Source organism: Peromyscus californicus, unplaced genomic scaffold (genome assembly GCF_007827085.1).
Source record: "Peromyscus californicus insignis strain IS unplaced genomic scaffold, ASM782708v3 Scaffold_5__1_contigs__length_169319896, whole genome shotgun sequence".
Lineage (NCBI taxonomy): Eukaryota > Metazoa > Chordata > Mammalia > Rodentia > Cricetidae > Peromyscus > Peromyscus californicus.
Window position 1 is genome coordinate 110321787 of NW_026294573.1, and position 27154 is coordinate 110348940.

Sequence of the window (27154 nt, forward strand, 5' to 3'; positions counted from 1 at the left end):
AGCCTGTCTTCTCTGGGTTTGTGTTCTGTCTGTTATTGTTTCTCTGAAGGCACCATCATGGAGCTGTGTTTCACAGAATCATATAATCAGGCCAATGAGGAGTGGATTTAAGTGAACTCAATAAAATATAGCCGTAATATGTGAAGGAAAAGATAGATAACGTGCTAGTCAGAAATAAATCTGTGTGTGCTTTCTCTTATTAGTTTGCAGAAATATTTACTATGGTTCCTCTGTTGTCACCATATTTTAAAAATAAAGTCACAGGTTTCATCTTTTTGTTGTATGTGATCAAAGATGGTTTTTAAAAGGACCCATCCATAATTGTGGTCCTGACTTAAGATTTATGTGAGCTGAAAAGTTGCTTGTTCTAGTTAAGGAACTTCTGTTCATTACACAGTCAAGACAACAGAATGTAATGAGAAATTACTGCTTGTTCGCCTTAGTTTTTTGTTTCACAGAATATTTTTCTTTGGGGATTCATAGGTTTGTTTTATTGCCTTGCGTTCTATTTGCCCTTTAAAGAGAGTGGGAGAAGGTTTCATTGAGCTCTTGAACTTATTGCTAACTTTTTAAAAGAAAATAATGTCATGAAAGAGTGATTGTGTTACTAAAATATCAGTAACATTATTGCATCTGTTGCAGTACTAAGTGACCTAGTAAAAATATATCTGTTAAAATATTCACTACTTTACATACTTTTTGTAATGAGCATCCAAAATCGAGGCTGCTTCCTCACTCTCTGAAGATAATCTGCAATTCCATGGAGTACTACTTTCATTTAATTTTTACATTGCAAAAATATTAGCTAAACTTTTCTTACCTAAGCCCACTTGCTGAGGTTGGATAAACCCATAAAGGGGAGTTATTGATCAGGAAATTCATTATGAATATTTATTTATGAATTAATTATTGTGAATATAAATATTAAAGTTATCCAATAAAAGGATAATTTTGATAAATTCTACTCTCAATAAAATTTAAAAATAACCAGCTTAATTTTTTTCAGATGATATATTTTAGAATATTATTATTTTGACTTCAAATTAAACTGTAAATTTACAAGCATTTTATGCCCTGTTTAGACACTGTGTAGTGTATCCTTGGATACTGTTTATTTTTTAGAGAATATGACTATAGAACTGTTTCCTAATTTAATAAGCATATAACCACCTACCACTATCGGAGGATTAGATTCCAAACAATGTACTTAAGAGCCTTATATATCTTATATATAATCCTCACACTAACCCTACAGTTAGTAATGTTCAAAAGGATATTAAGACCCTAATAAATTACCTAATCTTATTGCAATCACAGAATGCATTTCAGAATCCAATCTCCTCAGGTCTACCTGACAACGAAATTTTCTTCTCTTCCATTCTACTCTGCCTGGGTGGTTTAATAGTATCCTGGAAGTATTTTTCTGTCGTTTTAAGCTACAAGGTTATACATCCGTCTTTCTTGAGATGGTGGCATTGTGTTCCCCAAAATATTGTGCACCCTAATAAACTTATCTGGGGTCAGCAGAGAACAGAACAGCCACTAGATATAGAGGCCAGAATATAGTGGCACACGCGCCTTTAATCCTAGCATTCCCGAGGCAGAGATCTGCTTGGATCTCTGTGATTTCAATGCCGCACTGGAAACAGGCAAGCATGGTGACTCATGCCTTTAATCCCAGGAAGTAATGGCAGAAGGCAGAAAGGTATTTAAGGTGTGAGGACGAGGAACTATAGCCTGGTTAAGCTTTTAGGCTTTTGAGCAGCACAATTCAGCTGAGACTCATTCTAGATGAGGACTCAGAGGCTTCCAGTCTGAGGAAACAGGATCAGCTGAGGAACTGGCAAGGTGAGGTGGCTGTGGCTTGTTCTGCTTCTCTGATCTTCCAGTGGTCACCCCAATACCTAGCTCCGGGTTTGTCCTTATTAATAAGACCATTTAAGATTCATGCTACAGTGCTCAGCAGCCTGGAGTGAACCCCTGAGAGCTCCAACAGGCATTCAAAAGAATGTTTGAAACTCACTTTAGTGAGTGTCATAACAATCTTGTGGAATGTTCTTTCATGTCACCTGTCTCAAATGTAGAAAATGTGCCCAAATTTTTATTTCTATATACTACCCACTATGGATAATTTTTAGCAGATTAAAATGGATAATAAGTGTAAAACAGCACAGCTAATGTCTAAGGCAATAAATGTTTACTCTTAACCAAAGAAGTGGTAAATATTAGACCCATTAAAAACATAATTTACTAGTTTTGTTTGTAGAATTACATGTACACATGAGTGTATAATTCAGAATAGTATAACTATTCCAAAAGGAATACGAAACTTAGCAAGGAACAATTTGGGGATACCTTCTTACATGTGAAATGTAAACACAACCTCATGATATTTAAGATAGCCCTGAATATCTCAGATCTCAAGATTAATAACCTCACATAGTATTCAATCCAACCATCAAGACAGGAGGCATTGCTTAGTTTATCTGCATCAAGTTAATGTTTTCTTCTGCTGTATTAGTGTCTGTGGTAAAACTGGAGGGAGACTGCAAAAATTAAAGTGGTAGCAACTGACGACATAGAACTGAAATGTACTACTGGAAGATGTTTATTAGATAATTAAGTAATTAAAACATACTAACCCAATGAATGTGTTTCTATTTTATCACGCAGGGTAGATATTACAGTCACTAACTAATAGGGATATTCAAACTTCTAAGAGTTATTATGAATAGAGGCTGAACAGAAAATAATATGGTTGTTGGGTTTCAGCATTTTAAAAGTGATCCTTTAATAATTACATCCAGCCACTAATAATTGCATGCAGAACTATTGTCTCTACCTGTCCCTTCACTGCTTTCCACCCAGCAGAGTCTAAATAATTATCTTCCAGCAAGAAAAAGTTTTAAAGAAAATTATTCTGAATTTAAAGAAAGGGATATTTCAGTTTGCATCTTCTCAGAAATATCAGGCTTTTGTACTCTCTGCCACACAGAAAGAAACGTGCTGCTTTGATTAGGTTTGTGTTTCATAAACTTTAAAGTCTGTCTGTCTGTCTGTCTCTCTCTCTCTCTCTCTCTCTCTCTCTCTCTCTCTCTCTCTCTCGTACACAGAGTGAGGGGGAGGAGAAGAAATATAACTCAATCCCTTGCCATACTAATTAGTAATTATAAAGTAGCTTATTATAATTTTGTACTTGGAGTTTTAAATTTTATTTAGAGGGCCAGTTTCTCGCCTAAATCTTATCATTTTATTTAAAACATTAATTTCTTTCAAATGACAGAATAGGGGAACATTGCACAAAATTCATAAAATGAAGAAAAGCACAAAGAGAAATCATGTTTTATTCTAATTTTACTCTTTGTAAAATGTAACACCATGTTTTTGGAAGTTCATGTATGTGAATAAATATAATATACTATGTCATTTATATCCTATTGCTATGTTGAATAATATATACAATACTTTAGGTAATTAAAATATATAAAAGTTACCTGTAAATTTTTAAATAAATTGGATCAAAGTTTAGGGTGTCAAACCAGTGGCTATTTAAAGCATTATTGATAGACATCTTCAAATGATAAAAATTGCTTTTGTAATACTTTAATATATAATTTTATTAATAACATCATAGTGAATAAATAAGATGTTTTAAACACTTTTGCTATGCAGAAGTTATATATAACTTTCACTGCTAATATTTAAACAGTTTATGACAACCATACTTCAGGAATCCAGATGTATGTGAATAAACTGCACAGCAGACAGTTTTCCATCACTGTAAAGAAACACCTGAGAAGAGGAAATGAATTAGAGTGAAAAGGATTTGGGGTGGGGGTATTGAGGTTCTAGACAAAGTTCACTGCTTTGTGTCCGCAGGTGGTAATGTGTGTTATGCAGGAGACTTGTAGGGACTAAGTCTTTAATACACGACCCTTTTGTAAACAGTCAGTAACCCACATAGCACTGCAGAACATCTGTGTCAGTATCACTCAGCCAATTAAAAAGCACAAAGCACTGATACATACAACTCAATCAGCTTTAAAGGCATTGTGCTGAGAGAAAAGTCAGCATCGTGCATACAATACGGACCTGAAATGACAACTGTAGGAGTGAAAATTAGAAAAGACGCTGCTGTGGTGTGAGCAAAACAAGGAAGGAATGCCTATAAAGGATGCTGCGACACAATCCCTTATAGTGATGGAACAGCTCAATTTGTTAATTTTGTGATAGTGAATACTGGAATCTGAACATGGACAAACAATTCTCATAAACACACACAGATATTTTGTTTCTTTTTACTAGTAAGTTTTGTTTGTTTATATTTTGTTTCTCAATATTGTTTTTTATATATGCTTTCATATATGTACACTACGTATTTTTGCTCTTTCTCCCATTCCCTCTCCATTTCTCACCTTCCTCTATCTTAGTCACTTCCTCCCCAAAAATCTCTATCCCTCTATTTATGTTGTGTGTGTGTGTGTGTGTGTGTGTGTGTGTGTGTGTGTGTGAGTGTGTGCATGTGTGTTTGTGTGTCCCATGAAGTTTAATCAAGGCTACCTATGTGATTCTGAATTTAGAACCAGTTATCAGAGACTACTGGCCACTTCAGTGAGTACACAGATTGATAACCTTGCCTCTCCTTCTCCCAGAATCTGTGTGTTGCCAACAGAGGAATAGTATGTAGCTTGAGTTTTCCTGCCTGGCCCGCAGTCAGGACAAATCTCTCTCTCCTGCCAGTCCAACAGCCCCTCAGACCCGACCAAGTAAACACAGAGACTTATATTGGTTACAAACTGTATGGCCGTGGCAGGCTTCTTGCTAACTGTTCTTACAGCTTAAATTAATCCATTTCCATTAATCTATACCTTGCCACATGGCTCGTGGCTTACCGGCATCTTCACATGCTGTTTCTCATCATGGCGGCTGGCAGTGTCTCTCTGCCTCAGCCTTCCACTTCTCAGTTTTTTCTCCTCCTTGTCCCACCTATACTTCCTGCCTGGCCACGGGCCAATCAGTGATTTATTTATTGACCAATCAGCAACACATTTGACATACAGACCATCCCACAGCAATAGTATATGTATATGCTAGGTCCCTGTGGGCCCTTCTCCCCTTACGGTTTGGAGGGGTGATTTCTGTGGCCCCATTGTCAATATGCAGCACTGCTGTGAGTCAGTGGTTCCCATGTCCATGTCTTACTTAAAAAATAGTATGTTGCAGCCCCTCTCCCCTTCTATAGCTGTTACATTGTTTCTAGGCCTTTTCTGAAATGTCCCTAGACCTAAAGGGTTGGTATAAATGTCTTATCTAGGACCTTCTACAATCCTATCTTCTCAGCATCATGTACAGGGGTCTTTGCTTTTATCTATGCTCACTACAAGGGAAAGCTTTCCTGTTTATGGCTTAGAATAGCCTTTGTCTGTAACTATAAACATAGGTATTTAGGAGGTAGTTTAGTGCTATGTTTATTCAGCCAAGCAGCCTCCTTAGCTTTCCCCATATGACAGTTGTGTCACCATTACACCAGTGGGCCTGTCTTGCCTGACAGGTTACTATTATAATTCACAGAGTTCACAGCTGGGTTGTGCTATTAATGTCTTTGGCTCATAGCAGTTTGCATAGTACCATTTATTGCTATGAGAACAGCCATCAAGGAGCCATCTTTTAGCTCAGTTTCAGCTTCATTTCTCCTCATCTCAGACATGGGATGGCTACAGCAGCACGGTTTTTATCAGGGTTTTATCTCATTCTGGTATGAGTAACCAGGAGGAATGGCAAGAGCCTGTATTGTTTTTTTTGAAGGGGGGGCTCTGGGGTCTCTCTAGCCAACAGCTCCTATGGAGGTACCCCATACTTAACAGGTGGATTTTGATTTTTAACAATCCATTGCTTCTAAGACCTGTGTTGTCTATTCTTGCATGATATCTGCCTTCAACCCCTATGTTATTTAGTAAGATATTAAGCAGTGTTCTCATACCCTTTCTTTTGTTTATACCCACCCCATTCCTTTCTCTCCCCCACCATTCTCCCCATTTGAACCTTTCAACCCACAGTATAATCCCTCTCCAACCTCAGTTAACCTATGTGGTAGTGTATGTCCCATCTTAAGGTGCCATGCCATCCCCTTTCTAGGTTCCAGATTCCCTAATACTTCAAGGTAAGCACACAGTATTAAAGCACAGGGGCTAGGATCTGCATATGAGAGAAGACATGCAGAGTTTGTACAAGGACTTTTAAAAACAAAATATCATCAATGATATCTCTTGATTGACAACTGAATTTTATTATTGGTTTTCTTTTGCTTTACTTCTTTTGCTACTTTATATATAGTTTTTTTATATACAGTTTTCAGTTTGTTAAACATTTGCCTGTATTGTTTTTATAATTAAAGTATTAAAAGTTTTAAGAAAGAAAATGTAGTTTTCAAACTGCAGTATAATTTCTATTAAGAAAACCCCACAATGGTGTATCAAATTCATAAGATAAACAAATCTGCTCCTGATATATTAGCTTTATTTGACCATTATGGTGGTAGATATGTGGTAGAATGCATGGAACATTTTTTTGCAGTATGATGTCAAATTCATGAATATTTTGATGTATCATGAATACTTACAAAAAAAACCCTGCCTGTTTGAAGTGAGTGCCTTGGGACTACACCTTTAGGGCCCCACAGGCACATGCACTCCCCTCCATGTTCTTTCTTCTCTTAGATGACACATTGTATGAAGCACTCTTTTGCACAACATACTTCGAACAGTTCCTCAAATTCCAGAGTTTTGTTGTTCTCTCCTGCATTTAACAAATACTGAGAAAATGATGCCAACACTGCTCCTACATATCCGTGTTAATCTTCTACCTCAGGAGATGGACAATGTTGATGAGATTACATTCTGAGATGGGAGAGGAAGGAGGAAGAGGAAAATAATATAAATTGTAGTGGGGGTGAGGCTCATTTCAACAATGGAAGAAAGAACTATGACATTTCTTTATTACTAGGAATCAATTTAAAGTCTGTTCCTGCTCCTCTCTCACTGGCTTAGTGAGGAATTAGACTTTAATCGCTTTGGAGATTTTTCCTTTCAGCATCATATCAAACCAGTTCTGTCTTTTATGGCTGGATTCTGGTTTTAAATAGTACTAAGGTCTCAAAAAGTTCCCTTCCTTAGCCATCTGGGCACTAGCATGATGCCCTCTGTCATAGCTCAGGAGCCTTAACATTCACAGCAGCTCCCATGCCTACCTTGGCTTTGGAAAAGGCAAAGACAACTCCCTGGGGCACATCAATCCATTACCTTTGATATCTGCTGTGAGTGTATGCTCATAGGACATCAAGGAGGGATTCCACAGAGAATTCTCATTCATGCCTACAACCCCAAAAGCCTATTCTCTAAGAAAAAATTGTTTATTTCATGTGTATTATATCCAATCATTGTTCTAAATGTGTTATTACTTTGGCCCATTCCCTAGCACTCTAGGTACTAAAGATCATTATTACACCTTACTGTCTGGAAATGACCTACAAGTCCAATATATAATTCAAATATTTAAGTTTAGGTACACATATGTAGTACATACTTTAGGTACACAGATTCCTTTGAGATATATAATGTAATTATTTTCTCAGTAATAGTCATCATTCCTTGGCTGAAAGATATGCATTTTTATTTGCTCAAGTAGATAGTTTATAGCTCATAACTTAATTTCTCAACTCTTCAGAAGAAATAGAAATAGAAGTTGTAGAAATAACATTTGTTTGCTGATATCACCTTTTTATGCTCATATATCTTATTTTCTTAATGAGATTTGAAATCCCAGGTTTTTTCTCCTTATATCCCATTTAATCTCCTATAGTGCTTATGTATATGCTTTCACGCTGTCAGGACAGATAGCAGCTCCTTTTTTGCCAAAAGGAAAACAAAAGCAAATCTGGCAACAAGAGGCAATGCCTGAATCTGAAACATAAGCCTTAAATATTTTTCGTTAATTTTGCTAATGTGCACTATACTCCAGTAGTATGGCCACGTTCCTCTATGCAACAGTAGATAAAAGAAATTGTAAAATCAGGTCTTTTGTAAGCAATGTTGTCGTTTCCTTCCCCTTTTCAAAGAGCTCTAAATCTAGAATTAATTCACTGGGATGCCTGTTCATGCGCACTTTTAAAATCATTTGGAATGAGCCGGGCGGTGGTGGCGCACGCCTTTAATCCCAGCACTCGGGAGGCAGAGCCAGGCGGATCTCTGTGAGTTCGAGGCCAGCCTGGGCTACCAAGTGAGTTCCAGGAGAGGCGCAAAGCTACACAGAGAAACCCTGTCTCGAAAAACCAAAAAAAAAAAAAAAAAAAAAAAAATCATTTGGAATGAGCATCATACCTCTTTCAGGATGCCTTACACAGCATTTGTGTGGATTTTAAAGAACTACATACCTGTAAATAAAAGGCCATGCAAGGCTCTGACACGATTTCATTCTGAAAGTTCATTAATAATATCCTTAGAGAATATCACAGCCTTCATAGGCACACTTGAGAATTGGCTGATTTTTAATTTACTTTAATTTCCTATATGGTAATGTACATTTTCATTTGGTGTGTTTTTAAAATTAAAGAGAGGGTTAGCAGCTAGCACTGGATTAGAAGGAGTTGGACATAGTGACTTTTTCTATCATCTCCTCCAAGTAATGGCTATGACTTGATCTTGCCACACAACTGTCCTAAATGTCTTTGTATTTTACCTCTGGATATACCGTTGCCTCCTACCTACATTAAACTTGAACCAAGGCTCTGGTGTGTCTTGTAGAATTGCTGACTGGTTGGGATTATTTTCCTTGTGTAGCCAGATCAACTTTAAAGAGTGTTAAAAGCTCGGAAGGCAGAGCCAGGCGGATCTCTGTGAGTTCGAGGCCAGCCTGGACTACCAAGTGAGTCCCAGGAAAGGCGCAAAGCTACACAGAGAAACCCTGTCTCGAAAAACCAAAAAAAAAAAAGAGTGTTAAAAGCAACTGTTGTTATTTTCTATTGAATCATAGGTTCTTCCTGTTAAATCAACCAGTGTTCATATTTTAAGTATTTACTTACAGTTGTTAAAACACAAAGACATGGAGCATGCCATTTGCCTAATATAGTTGCTCTTCTTTTTATGTGACTCATGACTTGTTAGGAAGCTTTATTGTAATCTTTCCTTTGGATGTGCCTCCACTTCCCACCCACTGAGTTTGAAGAAAGCAGCTGGATTCTGATCAGAAAAACTACACAAATTAAACATAACTGTCTCTGAATCAGAGCATTTCCATTTTCCTGTTAAGATAGCTTTAAACTTCCAGAGTCAGAACAACGATCTGGTTCTCATTTTCTCTTTCTGATTATACTGGAGCATTAGATCACAGACCTCAAGGATGACTTGAGATTACTCTTTCAGCTGCCATTCTCAGGCAATATGAGCTATGAAACCATTTACTTTTCTGGGCTTGAGTTTCACAGATTTTCCTTAGAAACATACTTAGGAAATTACATCATCAGCCACTTCCCTATGACTAGACATGGTTCCTATTTCAATCAAATCACTTCCTTTCCTCTTGTTCTGTTTTGATGGAGAAACAAGTCAGATTTTGATAAAAACATAGATGTTTTTAGGGTGTTTGTTAATGACCTTTTTCTTATCCCCTTTTAAACAGTGCTTAGCTTTTTATCAAATTTAGCAGGATACACAGCGCTATAAAAGAATGATTTAATGTCTTATATAAATATGTACCAATAATATAAACCTTATAGAATGACATAGTTCTTTATGTATATTAGTGGATTCGTGCTCCTATTCTCACTTATAAAAAAGCCTGTGATATATGTCTCAAACCAAATAAGGCTTCATGTGGTGTCTCAAATCAGAAACTGTAATACCAGGGCTACTGACTACCTGCCAGGTAATTTATGTGCAGATTGTTTAAGATATATCTCTAATTCCTCATTTTCCAAATAAGGACATCAAAAATGGATTCATTATTTTTAGAGGAGGTTATCTGAAATTACTTTGAAAAATGTAGAACCTCGATTCAAATGGAAAACATTGTGTTTATTAAACAAACAGAAGGAGGTCAAGTACTAGGCTGAGGGGCCTCTTGAGTACTAAAGCACAAACTATGCCAGTGACTGAAACTAACAACCACTTTCAAGTTTCCTAATGAACACACACACATAAAAGAAATTGAAATGAAGTCACCATATAATGAGGTGACAAAGCCCCATGCCACCAAGTAAAACCTCCAGTAGCAGGGGTGGATTACATTTTACTGAGTCTTTGGCCTAACAGTGCTCATGGAAACCACAAACATCACTGGATGTTATCCAAGATATTTGTTGTTCTCCACAACTTGATGGTAAGGCCCTATTACTAAGGACAACATGTATGCATGACATTGAACATGAAGAAATTGATCTGACGCCTGGCTGGTAACTTCACCCCTATTGACTACTATTTAGGGTACTAGAAAATTATTTTACATGTTATAGGTGGAGAAAATGAATCATCAATTTCACCCAGCTACAAATCCTGTGATGAACAACGGTGGCCTGCCTGTAAGTTATACTGCTATAATGGTAGCACAAATATTAGAGGATCAACCAAGTACTTTTTTTTTTATTGGATTTAAGGCACACAGAATGAGATGAAACCCACCCATACCTGACACTGCTAAAATGGCCAAGAACCTGAGAATAGACAGGTAGGTCATGGGCCTAGAGGAAATCTTATTATTCTGCTAAAGTATCATAACAATAAAATGTCTCTTAATGATGTATTGCTATATCCATTAAACTCTCATCAGAGAAACTTCTTCTTGGTGTAGATGGGAAATAATAGATACACATATCTGGAAAATAGGCAGAAACTGTAAAACTTTGGAATATTTACCCTTCATCAAACCTCTTCTCCTGGGGCTCAGGGATTTGTGCCCTAGAGGAGGTAGAAAGATTTTAAGAGCCAGCGGGATGACTGCAAGAAAACAGTGTCTTCTCGATGTAAGACTTATGTACATATAAACTCACAAAGCCTATGATAACATGTACAAGACTTGGTCCACACCAGATAAAAATCCCAGCAATATAAAGGAGAAATAAGTTAAAAGAATATACATATAAAAGGGTAGTTTGTAAGTATTGAGGTTTTAAGTCATAGAGAATTTCAGTATCAAGTAAGAACATGATTCTTTTATAATTTAAATTATGGACGATTTTTTTTCCAGAACTAAATATGTCTATTCACTACTTCAAAAAACAGTGTTAAGGAAACAAGACCAGTGAGAAAGAAGTTTTCATCCCTGAGAAAATGAGGGGATTATCATTCCTGAAACAAAATCCATCCTTAGATGCTCCAGTACATTAAATGACTTCTGCAGGAAGAAAGGATTCGCAGGGGAATGTGGTCAGGATTGCTATGTGCTAAGCAGTGGCATCATTCAGGGTGTGTTTTCCCTGCTGCATGCTAAGCAGTGGCCATCATTCAGGGTGTGGTTTCCCTGCTACATGCAGTGGCATCATTCAGAATGTGTTTTCCCTGTGACACGCTAAGTAATGTCCATTATTCAAGATGTGTTTTCCCTACTACATGCTAAGCAGTGGCCATAATTCAGGGTGTGATTTCCCTACTACATGCTAAGTAATGACCATCATTCAGGGTATGTTTTCCTCTCTTTACATAATAGCCTTGAGATAACTACTTTTGTCACCCAGGCCAGTCCCTATAGTTCTTTAGACAAACACATTATTTCCTTACAAGTTAATCATTATTCTCCCTTTAGTTCAAGAAAATTAGCAAATACTCAGGTCATATGTTTGTCTTACCTGAACACTATCAAATGTCTTGGGCTCAGAAAAATTAACGATTATTGATTAGGGTGTCATGTGACCCATGTTTATCTGATTTTTGTTTATGTTATAGTTGACTCTGGCAATTTCTCATTTATTCTATGGTAGTTTTCTTTAGAACCTGTAATTCCAAGAATAGAGCATAAACAAATAATATATGAGTGGCAGTTTGAAAGTAGAGCAAATCTAAATTAAAGTGACATAAGACAATGTGATCACATTGCAATTATTTTAAGATTTATTTTATAAAGCTTTGTGCAAGTCTATTAAAATGTCAACATTTACACTTTATGACTTTATGAGTCTATTAAGTCATCAAAATTAATGTATACTGAAATTTTAAGAAAAATTCTGTTTGTAGTATGTTGTAGCTTGGATTTCCACTGCTGTGAAGAAACACCATGACCATGGCAACTCTTATAAAGGAAAAGATTTAACTGGGGCTGGCTTACAGTTTAGAGATTTAGTCCATTATCATCATGGCAGGAAGCATGGCAACATGCAGGCAGACATATTGGTGGAAAGGTGACTGAGTTCTGCATCTTGATCTGCAGGCAACAAGACATGAACTGTATCCCAAATTGGGCATAGCTTGAGCATGTGAGACTTCAGAGCCTGCCCTGATGGTGACACACTACCTCCAACAAGGCCACACCTGCTCCAAAAGGCCGTACCTCCTAACAGTGCCACTTCCTATAGGCCAAGCATTCAAACATATGAGTCTATGGGGGCCATATCTATTCAAACCACCACATAGTAAATACACTGTTGTTTTCATTGCAGAATAAGTCAATAACTTTATATGCAGCTTCCACCAAAGAAGTCCCATACACCACCACAATACCACTTAGATTTTGGTCAGTGATGTACCCCCCCCCCAAAAGAACCCACAAACACTAATCTAGCAGTTGGTTCCTTTGTTGTCAGCTCTGTGCTTTTATTACTTGGTAGAACTTAAATAAAAGCATCATTTTAGTTTTGAATGTAAGGTGACATTAACAGACCTTCTAGAATTTTTCCGTCTTAATTGTACATAGTAGTCTGTGATATTTACCATAGTGACTAAATTTAAAATTTTTGAAATTCTTTTCTTGATGGATAAAATTGCATTTATAATGAATAAGATAATGTTTTAGTATCCATGCACAAACATGCATGTTTGGGTAAGCCATACTGATGATGTATGTATTGCCTTATATCTTTATCGTTTTTATAACATTTAATATTTCTTTTAAAAAGTTTCAATAATGTATTGTTTTTAACTATATCCATCATATTATATAGATCTAAATTTATTATTCCTCTCTAACAAAGTTGTTTCTTTTGATCAATATCTTCTGAACCCCACCTAGATCCTTATTGCCTCAGCCCATGGTCACATGACTGGAGTTTCAGGGCAGAAGTCCTGGCTGTGGAAATCCCAAAGGACTAGGCTCACACACCATCCATATATAGCAACTAAAGAGTAAGGATGGAAAGCAGAGAAAGAAGGTTTAATAAATGTTATTTGGGAAGAGAACGAGACACAGAGTGTCAGTGACCTCAGTTTTCTTTGGGTAACTGATATGTGCTTTAGAATTAAAAGAGGAACAATTGGGGTTAAAAGCAATAAGTATACAAAATGAAGTCAAAACTAAGTACTTCTGGTGTTGGGGAATGGAACACTGTCCTCCATGCTTTTCATAATCTTCAACTTAACAACTGTGACTATTCAAATGAGAAGCCCAAATCTGACATTCTCTCACAGAAGAGAGTAAGGAAGGTCATTAATTGAGTTTTGTTTACTCCCTCTTCTACTTCCTTGCCACCTTTATGCAATTCTACCCATGGTCTCCTCTCAGGAGGTGCTGGAGCAAATAGAAGGTAGGAAGTTAACTGCAGGGGGCATCCCCTCTAGGCAGCTATGAGGAAGTCTTCCTCCATGCTAGAATGACACTTTTCAATGGTGTGGCTGATTTGAGGTCACTCACATTTTTGTACATAGCCTAATAAATCCATTGGTTTACCAGGGTAAATTTGATGGAATCGTTACTTGGATTTATCCAACACTTAGGCAAGGTGTGATATGGTGCATTATCATGTCAGCTTTTGCTTTGCAAAGTGCCTGAAAGACATCCTTATTGATTGGTTAGACAGTCTGATTCTCAGGAGATGAACACTCATGCTCCAGGGTCCAGCCTCACCCCCAAGGATGGTTACCATCATCTGTGGACATGGATGTCCTGAGAACTTTGTTGTGCCTGGACTCCAGGGTGACTGCAGCTATAGCAGAATTAGAGACCTTTGCACACTTCTTGGAGTTCTGGAAGAGAGCATTGTAGAAAGTTACAAGATGCCTTAGTTACTGTTAGCTTCAAATCTTCATCCTTATAGGGGAATGAGATAGGTTTCTAGTATTGGTTCACTGGTTTCTAGAATGATTAACAAGCCTACATGCAGAGGTATCCCAAAGAAATGGAGACATGATAAATGAAGCAGAGATAACTTCTTTCCATCCTACCGTTAGTATACAGATGAGAAGCAAGTGCTTTTTAGCAAGCAGTTTCTAAGTACCTAGTATTGTAAATACCATTCTATCCTTCATTCCTTAATATATATACTATTCTGTTTGAAAATCAGTCACGGTTTGCCATGGTGAAGAAGAACTTCTCCCTTCATTCCCACAGCTCTGTCACATAGCACTCTGAAGGACATTAGGTAGGAAAAAATGACAAAATATAAACTAAGTTTCATACTTATACATGAACTAGTAAGAGGAGGTGACCCAAAGAGATTAGAACATATCTTACCTGCTCCAAAATCATCTATTGTAAATTAATTTAAAATTCTCCTGGGAGTTTTGTTAAGTGGCAGATAAGTATGTGCTTTAATTAATTGGATAGCATCTTAAGAGGATATACTATTAGGAACAGGATTATTTTGCAATTGGGTATATTAGTTTAGTGAGAGATCAGTATAGGTATTTTATTATCCACAAAATGTTTTAGATGAATAGTCCTTAAAAATTACACAAGGCAAAAGAAACTGATTTGAACTATTTTTGCCTTCATTTTTTGTACATGATTTTTAAAATCTACCATTATTAGTTACATAAAGGATTTCACACATACATCAGAAATTCCTTCTGTTTTGGGAAGTCCACTTCATACAGTTCACAGTCTAATCACTGGACACCATTAGAACAGGTTCAAAAGGAGCAAAAGACATTTTCAACTTGATGCAGTGCATGACGAGGGTGCTTGTTTATCTTTTGTTAGCCTGTTTGAGTTGTTTGCTTATATATATTCAGCCATCAATTATGGTTGAACTAAACTTTTTTTTCAATTAATAATACTTAAGGATTTTTGAAAAAGAAACGTTCTTCTCTACCACTGACAATACTTTGAAAAGGGTAACCCCTTGTTTCATTGAAATAACTTTAATATTTGTGCGAAACTGCTGGCTTTAGGGTAAGTAGTGAATAAATATTTTGGCGTGTCACCTTTAAATGTCAGATTAGTAAGAACACAAAAAAATTTAGAGAGCTCAAGTTGGTCATCATCAAGAAAAACACAAAAGTAGATACTTGCAAACTGTCTCACATTTTGAGTGGCATACATACATCTACCTCAGACTTTCTCTTTTGTGGCTTGTTAATACCTGTTCTATATCTATCTAAAGGCAAATGCAGCTCACTTCAACCTTCTCTTGTTGACCTTGCCCGAGAACGGTTGTCTTGGGGGAGGCATGCTGGTCCCAATAGGGACTTTTCTCTGTAGTGATTTCTCTTAGATCTACATATGATTTCCACTTTTCCTTAAGACCACTTCCTTCTTCCCTTCCAGTTTTTCCTCCCTTCTTTGTATTTGAATCATGAACATCTACATTTCTTAGTAGTGGTAATTTACTGAATATTAAATATGACGGCTTTTACCGATAAGTGACTTCTGCCTTCTCCTACTGTCTTGGTACAATTTTAAAAGGCTGATACAGTTTAAGCAATGAAACTAAAATTAGACAATTGTTTCATATATTTGCTATAGGATGCCCTTATCTAAAATCAGCTTAGACTTACTACAAAGCTGTCTGAAGGGTGACAAAAGCATAGATGTACTCATTTCTCACATGTTTATAAAACTAAAAAAATTTCTGGGAGGAAAAAATGCCAGCTTTACTGTAAAGAGAATCGTGTCATGCTTTAAAGGCTGACACAAATAATCCTCTGAGGAGAGTGAGTGCGGGACTAGGCTTGGAAAAAGATAAGGCTCTTCTCCACATTTACTCACATTGAGCTTCAGAAAGCAGCCCTGCCTTCTGGTGGGGAGTTTGGTGGAAGTGCCAGGACCTTGGATCTTGAGTCACAACTCCTGTTCTCTCCTTTCCATTACCCTCCCCTGTCCTCCCCCTCCCCTGCATCCCTTCCTGGTTTTCTCCATATTTTAATGAATTTCTCCTGCCTACTGATGGTTCATTTTACACCCAAAGCTGCAGACAGGAATTGTGTCTTCAGACTTGTCTTATCCTATCTGGTCTATAATCAAATACTTGAATCAGATACTTTGGATGGGGCAGTTTATAATCAGCTACAGTCTGTAGTACGTGAACGATTTTGAAAGCATTGACAATCAAGAATAAGCCACTAACAAGCTGTGTCTGATAAGGGCCTCTTTCTCGTAGATGATACCTTCTTATTGCATTTTCACACCATGGAAGCAAGGTGCAAATAGGATTCCTTGGGCCACTCTTATAAGAGCACTAAACCCATTCATAAATCAATGGCCTTGATGACCTCCCAAAACCCTCCTGAAGAATACTACCATGTTAGAAAAAGTTTCAAAGTAAGCATATGGGAAGACACAGCATTCAAACCACAGCAAGGCTATTGTCCATTAGAACTAAGTGAAGGAATCTGTCCTCCTCTAATGCTTATCTCAATAATGACATCTCCATGCCTGGGACTGAACCATGTGACCAGCATGCTACAATTGTCTATCATGCTGCTTATTATCTCAATTGTCTTATGGCCACAATTCCCACAAAATAGCAGAGCTTCCTAATAACTGTGATTGCAGATACTATGACTGGGATTGATAATTACTGATGCATTTGAATCAGCAGATGTTTGAAAGAGTTACTGTGCGCCTGAAGTGTATTATAGCACTGTAGTCAATACCAAAGATTCAAAGTTAAATAAGACAGCAAGGAAATCAAATATTGTCTCTGATCTCATTGAACACACAGTCTAATAGAGGGGCTAGTCAATAAATGAACAAGGGACAAATAGAGGAATTACTTTAAACAGGGTGTGGTGATATACAACAGCTGTTAGTGGTTAGGGATGTCAGATAAGTAAGACTGAAGTGAGCATGGATAGGAAGTGAAAAGCTAGGATGAGGTAGAGGATCAAAACTAACAACTCTGTGGAAAGAAAGGCATTCTCATATATTAGAAATAGATGCTTCTCTGAAGCCTGGTAAGAATAGCTTGGTGTCTGCATTATCAAGAGTAATAGTCCCCAGAAAATCTGAATAGCCAAGGGTAACTATTCCAGTCTGTCACCAGAGAGGAGAGGGATTGTAGTGGGCTCTGATAAAACAAAAGGTGAGGGACGTGGTGCATTCTTGGGGTTAATACACCAGTGGAAAAGAGCTGACAGAAGTTATGTGGGATCCTGGTCCATGACCCTTAGGCCTTCTCTGCTTAGTAGTTGGCATTTATGGACGTTAGACTTCAGCCTTTCCATGGGAAGCAGAGAAAAGCCCATATTTCTTGATTAAATTTTGCAGGATGGCTCTAAGATTATTGAGAAAGATATTGCTGAGTTGTATGTCTATTAACAAGCCAGGAAAGGGTTAAATTTCAAAGTGGCAGAAGAAATTGACAATGGAAGTTGTCTAGCTGAGAAGATTTAAGGAAAGGGCTGTAGTTGGGGCCCGTAGAAGTTGACTGAAATAAGGGAAGAAAGAAGGAGGCAGAAAAAGAGCATGTGAGAAAGGTTACAGGGTATTGAAAGACAGTTAGCTATGTGTGAGAGAAAAAGAAAGTACCAAGAAAGAGAAGTGAGAGCTGGGGAAGGGACAACACACTTGTTAAATACACTTTATCACGCCATCCCTGGTACCGATGCCTTGTACTGGCCCCTTCACTGTTAAAAGAGCCAGAACTGAAACCAAAGGCAAGTTTTGAGTAGCCTGAAGCAGGTTGTGGGTATCTGTAAGGAAAGAAAGCTTTAATGCAAAGGTATGAGTGGGGCCATGGCAGGAGCTATGAAAGCAAAGGGCATTGAATCTGAAATTCATTTGCTTCATGGTTAACCTCTAATTCCTGGCCTTACTATTCCAACTTTTTGATTTTAGAAAATATTTTCCACAGTTTAACAAACTAATTCTATCATTTGCAAAAATGTCAGCAGCTTTCTGTGGAAGGTGGAAACCAAAGGGAGATAGGGAAAAGCATTGTATTACTCAGTTTTCAGGCTCGCTTTATCAGCTTATCCATACTCATATCACCTATTAGAACTTTAAGGGTAGTTTTATTTTTATTTTTTTATAAAGCCATGCATTCCTTTGTTAGCCTCTGTACCAACTCTGCATTTAGCTGTTGCTTCTGGCCCTCATCTTCTGATGCATGTTACTTTCGGCCTCTGCTTCTTAAAGCAGACAGAGGTGATTAATTGTGATTGGTCTCTGTCTTGTAACCATCATCTTGCCATTGTTCTCTGAAAGCATGTTTGCTTTGATGCTCTGCTATTGAGTTATTTATGGCTATTTTGAGACTGCTTCAGGTGCTTTTGGCTTACTTTCTATGTTCTGTTATCAAAGCGCATATAGTTACGGGAAAAGAACATGAGAACTATACATAACCCTGGGTTATGTATATTTATATTCAGATTTAAAATATGAATTCCTCGGGGTTGTTGTAGGAAATTTTAAAAATTTTTCTTCACATTAAAAATATATCTTATAGCGAGAATGAGGAGGGTTTATATGAGCGAGAATTGTTGAGACCAAGGTTGAATATAGCACAGGGACAAATAGCCAAACAAATGGAAACACATGAACTATGAACCAATGGCTGAGGGGTCCCCACTGGATCAGGCCCTCTGAATGGGTGAGACAGTTGATTGGCTTGATCTGTTTGGGAGGCATCCAGGCAGTGGGACCGGGTCCTGTGCTCATTGCATGAGTTGGCTGTTTGAAACCTGGGGCCTATGCAGGATTGCTTGGCTCGGCCTGGGAGGAGGGGACTGGACCTGCCTGGACTGAGTCTACCAGGTTGAACTCAGTCTGTGAGGAAGGCTTTGCCCTGGAGGAGATGGGAATGGGGGGGGCTGGGGGGAAGGTGAGGGGGCGGGAGGGGGGAGAACAAGGGAATCCGTGGCTGATATGTAGAACTGAATTGTATTGAAAAATTAATATACATATATATATATATATATATATATATATATATATATATCTTAGATGTCGTAATAGTAAACAGACCCCTCTGAGATAAATTCAACTCGAACACATTAGAAATCATCAATGCAAAAAAAAGTGTTAGTCTTCATAGGGGTATGGTCCCCTGGTAGAGCCCACGCTCCAGACTAGGTCTCACGACCAAGAGAATTTGGGAAAACAAACTAGGCTAGATGGATTTTTAAAAGATACACAGAGAGAACAGGATGTTGGGTGACTAGGGAGGTGGGTATAGATCTGGGAAGAGATGGGCAATGCTAACAAAATACTACATCATATGAAATCCTCAAAGAATTAAGTGATCACCTCTGATCATTGAGTATCCTGACATTTCAAGGTTCAAACAAACAAACAAAACTCAACCATTTCCAATAGTTTGGATTGCCTGTTTCCAAAGAGCCTTAACACATCAGTAGGCCTGCAATAACTGTTAAAAGTCAGTGCTAGAGACTCACATTGAATCTTCATCAAACTATATTCTCTGTGTGTTCTTTGAGGTGAATGCTGCCTTGCCAGATGCTATCTTCCCAGCCTGAAGCATATGAAACTTTCTGGCTTAATCATCTTTGCAGCAGTCCTTGTCAAGGGATTGACTTTTCAAGCAGATCTCTGGCTTCTTCATTCTTAATTTTTGAAATAGGAATTTGTTTGTGCATTTTCATAGTGCAGTTATAAACAAACAAATGGGACAGTTTGTTTGTAACCCTTTGTTCAGCATTTCTTTAGTCAAAACAAGTGTTTCAGTTGAATTGAGGAAAGGGAATGAATGAATGAATGCAAATGGGTGAGTATGTTAACATTAAAAACACCTAAGGTAGCAAAAATTAAAGCAACTCTTCCTTATTCATCCTAAGAAATGTGATTAAATGAGCTATCATTATTTGCCATGGATTGGCAGCTGCAAGACAAAGTGTATTCAATTATTGCTGCTGTCAGTCAGACTATAATTCTAAACTGTAAGAATCTTTTTGGTACTTGAAGGCAGCTAAAAGGACTTGCAGAGTTTCAGTGCCCTACCATGATGAAACAGGACTTTTTAACATCAAGAAAGAAACAGAAGGGGAACAGATGTGCAAGGGAATTGGCAGGTAAACAAATCCCCAGTCTCAGTCTGGATTGAGAGTCCTCTATTGAATTGCATCTTTGAGAAGAGATCTTTTGAAGGTAATGAAGCTGCCATTCATGGAGACAGGGATCTGGCTCCTTTCATTAAACTGTGCAATGAATTACTGCTTCAGCCTTTTCTTTTTCTGAGTCCTGAGCCTAAAGTTAAGATCCCTATTTTATCCCTAGAACTATGATAACTACAACATTAAACAATCCCATTGCCTGATCAATTCATAGGTAATTCTAACTTTGTTTAGCTCTACTCCTCAAGGTTTAAGAGCAAAACACACATCTGGAAAAATAAACGCAACTACTAGAATTGTCACCAATTATGTGTGCTAAGTACAGCACATTCATAATGCCTGTGGTTGCACAGGTGTTTCATTAATGCTTAAATATAGAGATTGACAGCAATAATTATGATTTCCTTTAGAATTTTAAGAATTTTCAGTTCTTTGATAGAGTATTAGACTGGTGCTGAGAGACCACAATTCCACTGTCTCTCCAGCTAACCATCAATGTGACCTCAAGCAAATCACTTTTTTGGTTTCTTCTTTAAATGACTAGGAGAGAGTACATATCTTCACAGAGGATTATGAATGTTTCCAAGGCAAAACTGACATCTGATGGAAATGACATCTGATGAAATCTGTTTGCCCATTAAAATACTGATCTAATGGATTGTCATAGATTAGCATAGCTCTGAAAATGGAGAAGAGGGCCACAGGATGGACAGTGCGGGTGACTAATCCTGTGGCATAGAAGCCACTGTTTTGCCATCGCTCCTTGTGATCTGATAACTTTGAGATTTTCTATATTCCTTAGATTTCTGTTTTAGATGTTACTGTGTGTTACTTTTTTGTTGGGTGACTAATATTTTCTAATTATTCCTAGTAAGTAAAAGAGGTAAATTATTATAAAGGTAAGAAATGAATTTAAGCCTATGAACTAATAGAATAGGCTTGGAATTCAGGCCTGGATTCTAAGGCTCCTTCTGCCACTCAGTGACCATGCAAATTAGGCAAGTAGTTACTTTTTCTAAGGTTTCAATTTTTAACTTGTAAAGGTGGGAAATAATAACAGTTATTGTTATGAGGACTAAATGAAATGTTTTGTCAAGTAGATGCATGATCCAATGTCTGGCTCATGGAAAGCACTCAAATATTGGTTTTGTTATTATTATAATTATTTGTAACAAACATTTCCAGTTGTTGCTTTTCAGTGCCTCAAATTTTCAAATATCAGGATCCCGTCTGCTGAATACAACTACTTGTTAAACACCCACATGGGCAATGATGCCAGGAAGAATTTATTTTACTAGCCAACAGAACAGTTGATTTTCCATTTGGAATTTCTTTTCTAAGTAGACATGTTTGATTGTGGTTCTGAGAAAGCCTCCACTTTAGCTTCAGCCAGATGAATACCATATTCTGCTCCTGACAGAAGTCCTGGACATAGGCAAGGCATTTATCCTCTTGAGTCATTACAGAAAATGTAAATTCCGAAAGTTATTGTGAAAGTCCTAAGAGGAACACAGCACACACTTTGCAAATATTCATCCCCTCCTAAGAATATAAATTTGGAGATTAAACAACAGAATGATGCATGTTCATGAATAAATCAAACAAAAGAAATATGTGTATAATTTAATGTGCATGGCCTACACCTTTTTCAAGTGCTAATTTACAATGCAGAGTTATCACTCAATTATTGGTATCCTAGAGAAATATTGAAATTAAAGGCATTCTCGCCTTTGCATCTCTTAGGTGTTTATGAGGGTAGAAGTGCTTCAAGTCATTGTTGTTCCAATTGTAAAGCAAATTAGTCCAATAGTAGCTAGATATTAACTCAGCCAACCTTGAAAGGACATGGAAATCCTGGTGGGATAAAGGGGCCAGGTACCCGTTTCAACTCAGTTGCTTCTTGTATGGCTACAGTGTGAGTGTATTACTTGCTGATGGCCTTTTGATGTGAATCACTGCACAGATGTCTGCGAGAGTGGCCATTCAAGCTACCTCTTCATCTCTTCTTGTTTTGATATGCTTAGTTCCAACAAAGCCTGAAACCGATTTTGCTGGGACTGCATTACTGAGGCTTTAAAAGTTGGTCCACACTCTGTGGCAGGAAAAAAAAGTGTGACTTAAATCAGTAGACAGGAGCCTTTGAAAGTCAATACATGCTAACACTACTAGCCCTTCTTGTAATGTGTATGAATTAATGCAATATTTCATCTCTATCATCAGCCCACCTTTATGTGAGCAAAGACAACAGATGGGAGAAAAGAAGAACAGAATTAATATTGATTAAAATATCTTTTTAAAAGATTCTGTTTTTCATGATAATGAAGTGGCAAACAGATCCATTAAAATTCAGCCTCATTATACTCATATTTGAATTATATCCATAGAACTTTCGTGGCATATCCTTACCTTATTTCATTTATCATGGTTCTGCTTTTTGCTGTCTTCCATATTTTCTTGTGAACAGCAATCCTAAAGACTTTACTGATAAAATGAATTTGCAAAGCAGCTTATTTAAACTAGGCAAAAATGTTATGTCACTTTGACGAGATTTTTGGTCTTTTGACGGTCTTGATTTTTATATATGAAGTGTCTCTCACAATACTTCATATGGGAGGTAGGACCTGGTGTGCCTATAATGGTGCTGTCTTGTACCCAGAGCCTTCTTGTAACTCTCTCTGTTTCCTGGCTGCCATGAAATAGACAGCCTTCTTCTGTCACATCTGGAGTCATCGTATACTGCCTGGGCACAGGCCAGTGACATGGAACCAAAGGGATTTATCATGCCCTGGCATCTCTTCAGCTAAGGTCTAAAATATGTCTGTTAGCCTTTAAGTTACTTTCTCAAGTATTTTGTCACAAAGAAAGAAAAGCTGACTAACTCAAACATCTCCTCCAGCTCTCCAAAGTGAGATAAATAAGGTTAATTTAGAATTCACAGTCTGTCCAGATAATTATGCCTCCCTCTTCTGGCAAATATGTATTGAAACCCACACTGACATTGCATTGCATGGCATAATGTAACTTAGTAATATGCCTCAATGACAGTTGTGCTGAATCATCGAAGTTCAGAATTAATCTTTGCCTATGTAATGGCTTTTTTTCAATAATTGAAATATAAAAATGTTGTGACAACAACTTTCTTAGACTTTCGTGTTCTACAAAAGAAAGTTATCATCTTCCATATGCCATTAGTGCTAAGGTGAGTGGTTAAGAGCACTTACTGCTCTGCTAAAGAACTCACACTCAGTCCCAGCACCCTTGTCAGGAAGCTCACAACCACCTGCTATTTTAGCTCCAGGAGATCTGACACTCTCTTCTGGCTTCCACAGCCATCTACACTAAAATGGCATAAACACATATGCAGACACACACACACACACACACACACACACACACACACACACACACACACACCAACAAAATCAATCCATCAACTCCACAGTGAAGGATATATGCTGTCATGAATGAGAAGCAGAGTGCTAGAACAGTACCTTACCTTATACACTATATATGTCCACCTAATGGAAAGATGTTTGGGAGATGAGAAGAAGCAAATAATTAAGAAGCCTTATGTCTTCTCTACGTCCACAAGGCCAGAGTAGTTACTGGAATTCAAGATATTACATTCAACTATCAGAGTAAGTGTCATTTTGGATGCCTTGCAGAATTCTCAGTGTATATTATGTGCCCTTCTCTGCCCTCTTGAATGCTTAATCTCACTGGAATCTTCTGTTGGGGTCATTATTGTACTTCTCCTACAGAAGACAGTTTTGCTGCACATTGTACTCTGTGTTACTGGCTTACAAATGTGGTTTGTCCTTTAGTCGGCTTTCTCGCTGGCACTTTCCTGACATCTCCATATGCTACGTTCCCTATTTCTTTTTCACATTCCTTGCTATTGCACCTGTATGATAGAACTTTTCACTTTCTCAAATTAGATATTGTTTTTATATAAATTTCACTTTCAGCCTTTCTACTCACCCTTAAAAGACAAGGTCTTAAAAGTAAAAGTTTATTCATTTTAATTTTGAATTCCCTGAAGTTCTAACAGCAAACATATATAATTGAGCTTCATTTTTTTTGTAAATGAATATTATGCTATCTCTTTTTTACCTCCTCACATAAATTTTCTTATGTGATTTTTGTCAAAATGAGTGTTTATTCTATTTTCAAAATTTATAGTATATATATATATATATTTCATATTATGTATTTAGTGATTGCTCTTATAAGGAACATTTATAAAGTTCTTATTGTTTACTAAATACTTTGTAAAATTTGTTCGCTTAAATTTTGGCAGTCCTACAAAATGAAAAATACTGTACACCGTCATTTGTGTTTGCAGATGGGGAATTTGAGGCAAAGTGAAGTTGTTCTGAAACTGTGATGATAATCACAAGGTTAAGTGACAAGTAGGAGAGTCACTTTAAACTTTACATGCAGACAGTCTGGTCCAGAGCCATCTTTACCCACTAAGGATTTTATATCTTTATGCATCATACAGCTTTATTGTAATGTGAATGAAGAATTGCATATTTTTAATAGACATTCATTGAATTCAATAACTAGGGATAAACTTGAAATTAGAGATTATTTTTAATATGTGTGAAGTTTCTGGCCTCTTCATGCTGAAGTCCAGCAGTGTTCTGGGCAGCCTGGACCTCATCACACTACACTTCAATAAGTGGTCTTAATAAGATGGTCTAAACCAGCAAATATTCCAACCAATACTCTATCTAGCTATCTCATTAGATTTTGATCAAGAAATCTTTTTTAATTATTTATTTATTTTATTTTACAATATAATTTAGTTCTACATATCAGCCACAGATTCCCTTGTTCTCCCTGGATGACTCCCAAACAGATCAAGCCAATCAACTGTCTCATCTATTCAGAGGGCCTGATCCAGTTGGTGACCCCTCAGCCATTGGTTCATAGTTCATGTGTTTCCATTTGTTTGGCTATTTGTCCCTGTGCTTTATCCAACCTTGGTCTCAACAATTCTCGCTCATATAAACCCTTCTTTTTCTTGCTAATTGAACTCCCGGACCTCCACCTGAGGCCTGGCCATGGATCTCTGCATCCAGTTCCCTCAGTCATTGGATGGGGTCTCTAGCACGACAATTAGGGTGTTTGGCCATCCTATCACCAGAGTAGGTCAGTTCGGGCTGTCTCTTGACCATTGTCAGTAGTCTATTTTGGGGGTATCTTTGTTGGATTTCTGTGGGCCTCTCTAGCACTTTGCTTCTTGCTATTCTCATGTGGTCTTCATTTACCATGGTCTCCTATTCCTTGTTCTCCCTCTCTGTTCTTGATCCAGCTGGGATCTCCTGCTCCCCCCCCCAAGCTCTCTTTCCCTCGACCCTCGCCCTTCATTACTCCCACTCAAATCTTCTTTTTATTAAGACCTAGGCAATATAATAAAATTTCAAGTGACACAAATAACTTAAACTTCTTCAGAAAAAAAAAAAGAGCTCATTAGTTTAACAACTTCTAGAGACACAAGGTGAGGTTCAAGAATCCATGCTTGTCTTATGAAAAGTGACAGCACATTGATCAGAGGACATGTTTTTCTTTTCTTTGGTATTTGATAATGTTACCTTTGATTGGGAACTATTGGAGTATCAATAGAGTATTCAATCCTCTTGATAGTTTTAACATTTTGGTCTTTGCCATTTTTTTTAACTGAAATTTATAGATTTAGATTTTAACATAACAATACAAGATTTCTATCACTTTATTCTCAGCCTACACCCCTAAGGCTAGATTAGAGATACTGAATTTGTGAGGTTATATTTCATGTACATATTTCATATATAGAGATAACATGTATATTTTTATATATTGTAGGTGTATAAACACACAAACTGACTGGGAGAAACTACCTCACCTGTCCAGTGTTATCTTTGTGACTGTAAAGCAAATGCAGCATCTTGAATACAGATGCCACTCAATGGAGTCTTGCAAAGGAATTAAGATAGCTGAAAGGAAGAATTGGCATCTCGAATGGAGTTGCTTGCTCTAAAATTCAGTAACTTCCTGATTTTCAAAACTTTGTTTTGAGTTTCAGATTATGTCTGAGGATTTAGTGATAGGCATGTGTCCCCCTGAACCATGGATGCAGCTGTATCTAAGTCTGTTATCCCCTGCTCTAATCATATTATGGGATTCTGCAAGATCAAAAATCACCTCTAACTGGTAACTGTGTTTGAAGTTCTCATGGTGTTCCACAGCAGCCTATCCACATTTTAGGTCCTCTTCAAACAATCACTGCTCTCATGCCTATGCAGAATCCTGTAAAGCTGGCTGAAATATGGATAAGACTTTGGCTTATTATTCATTGGCACTCCTTACATTCATCCAATTCCAATTTGCATTAAGAAAGAATTTATTACTTGACACTAACTCCATTTATAAGCTTGACAAACACCTTCCTTCAAAATAGAATTTCAGAAGGAGAAGTTTGCAGGTAACTCTGAAAGCATCCATCACCTTTACTCAACAGTCTAACAATGGGCAATGTTACGGAGAGTGACAATGATTGAAAGATTTCAATTTCTTCTATTCTTTATGAGTGTGGTGTCAGGAATTGGAGTCATTCTAGAACAGTTGCAACAACAACAAAAATGGGTATGGTCAAATTTTTCCAAAATTTAACGAAGCCTGTAGACCTGAACCTTAGCAGACATTTATTTCACAGAATTTTATATGTTATACTGTTGAGTGAA

The 27154-nt window shown here is 37.3% G+C and overlaps 1 protein-coding gene across 21 annotated transcripts in view; it reads left to right on the forward strand.

Moving 5' to 3' along the window:
* The window catches only part of Lingo2 (leucine rich repeat and Ig domain containing 2), a 1194974-nt gene that overhangs the window by 815344 nt on the left and 352476 nt on the right, over positions 1 to 27154 (forward strand). For 2 of the 21 annotated variants that reach the window (XM_052716827.1, XM_052716824.1), the window contains one exon: positions 10646 to 10716. The exons of the other annotated variants lie outside the window; for them this stretch is intronic. The gene's annotated coding sequence lies outside the window, so the exon portion shown is untranslated. The remainder of the gene's footprint in view (positions 1 to 10645; positions 10717 to 27154) is intronic. 21 annotated transcript variants of the gene reach the window in all.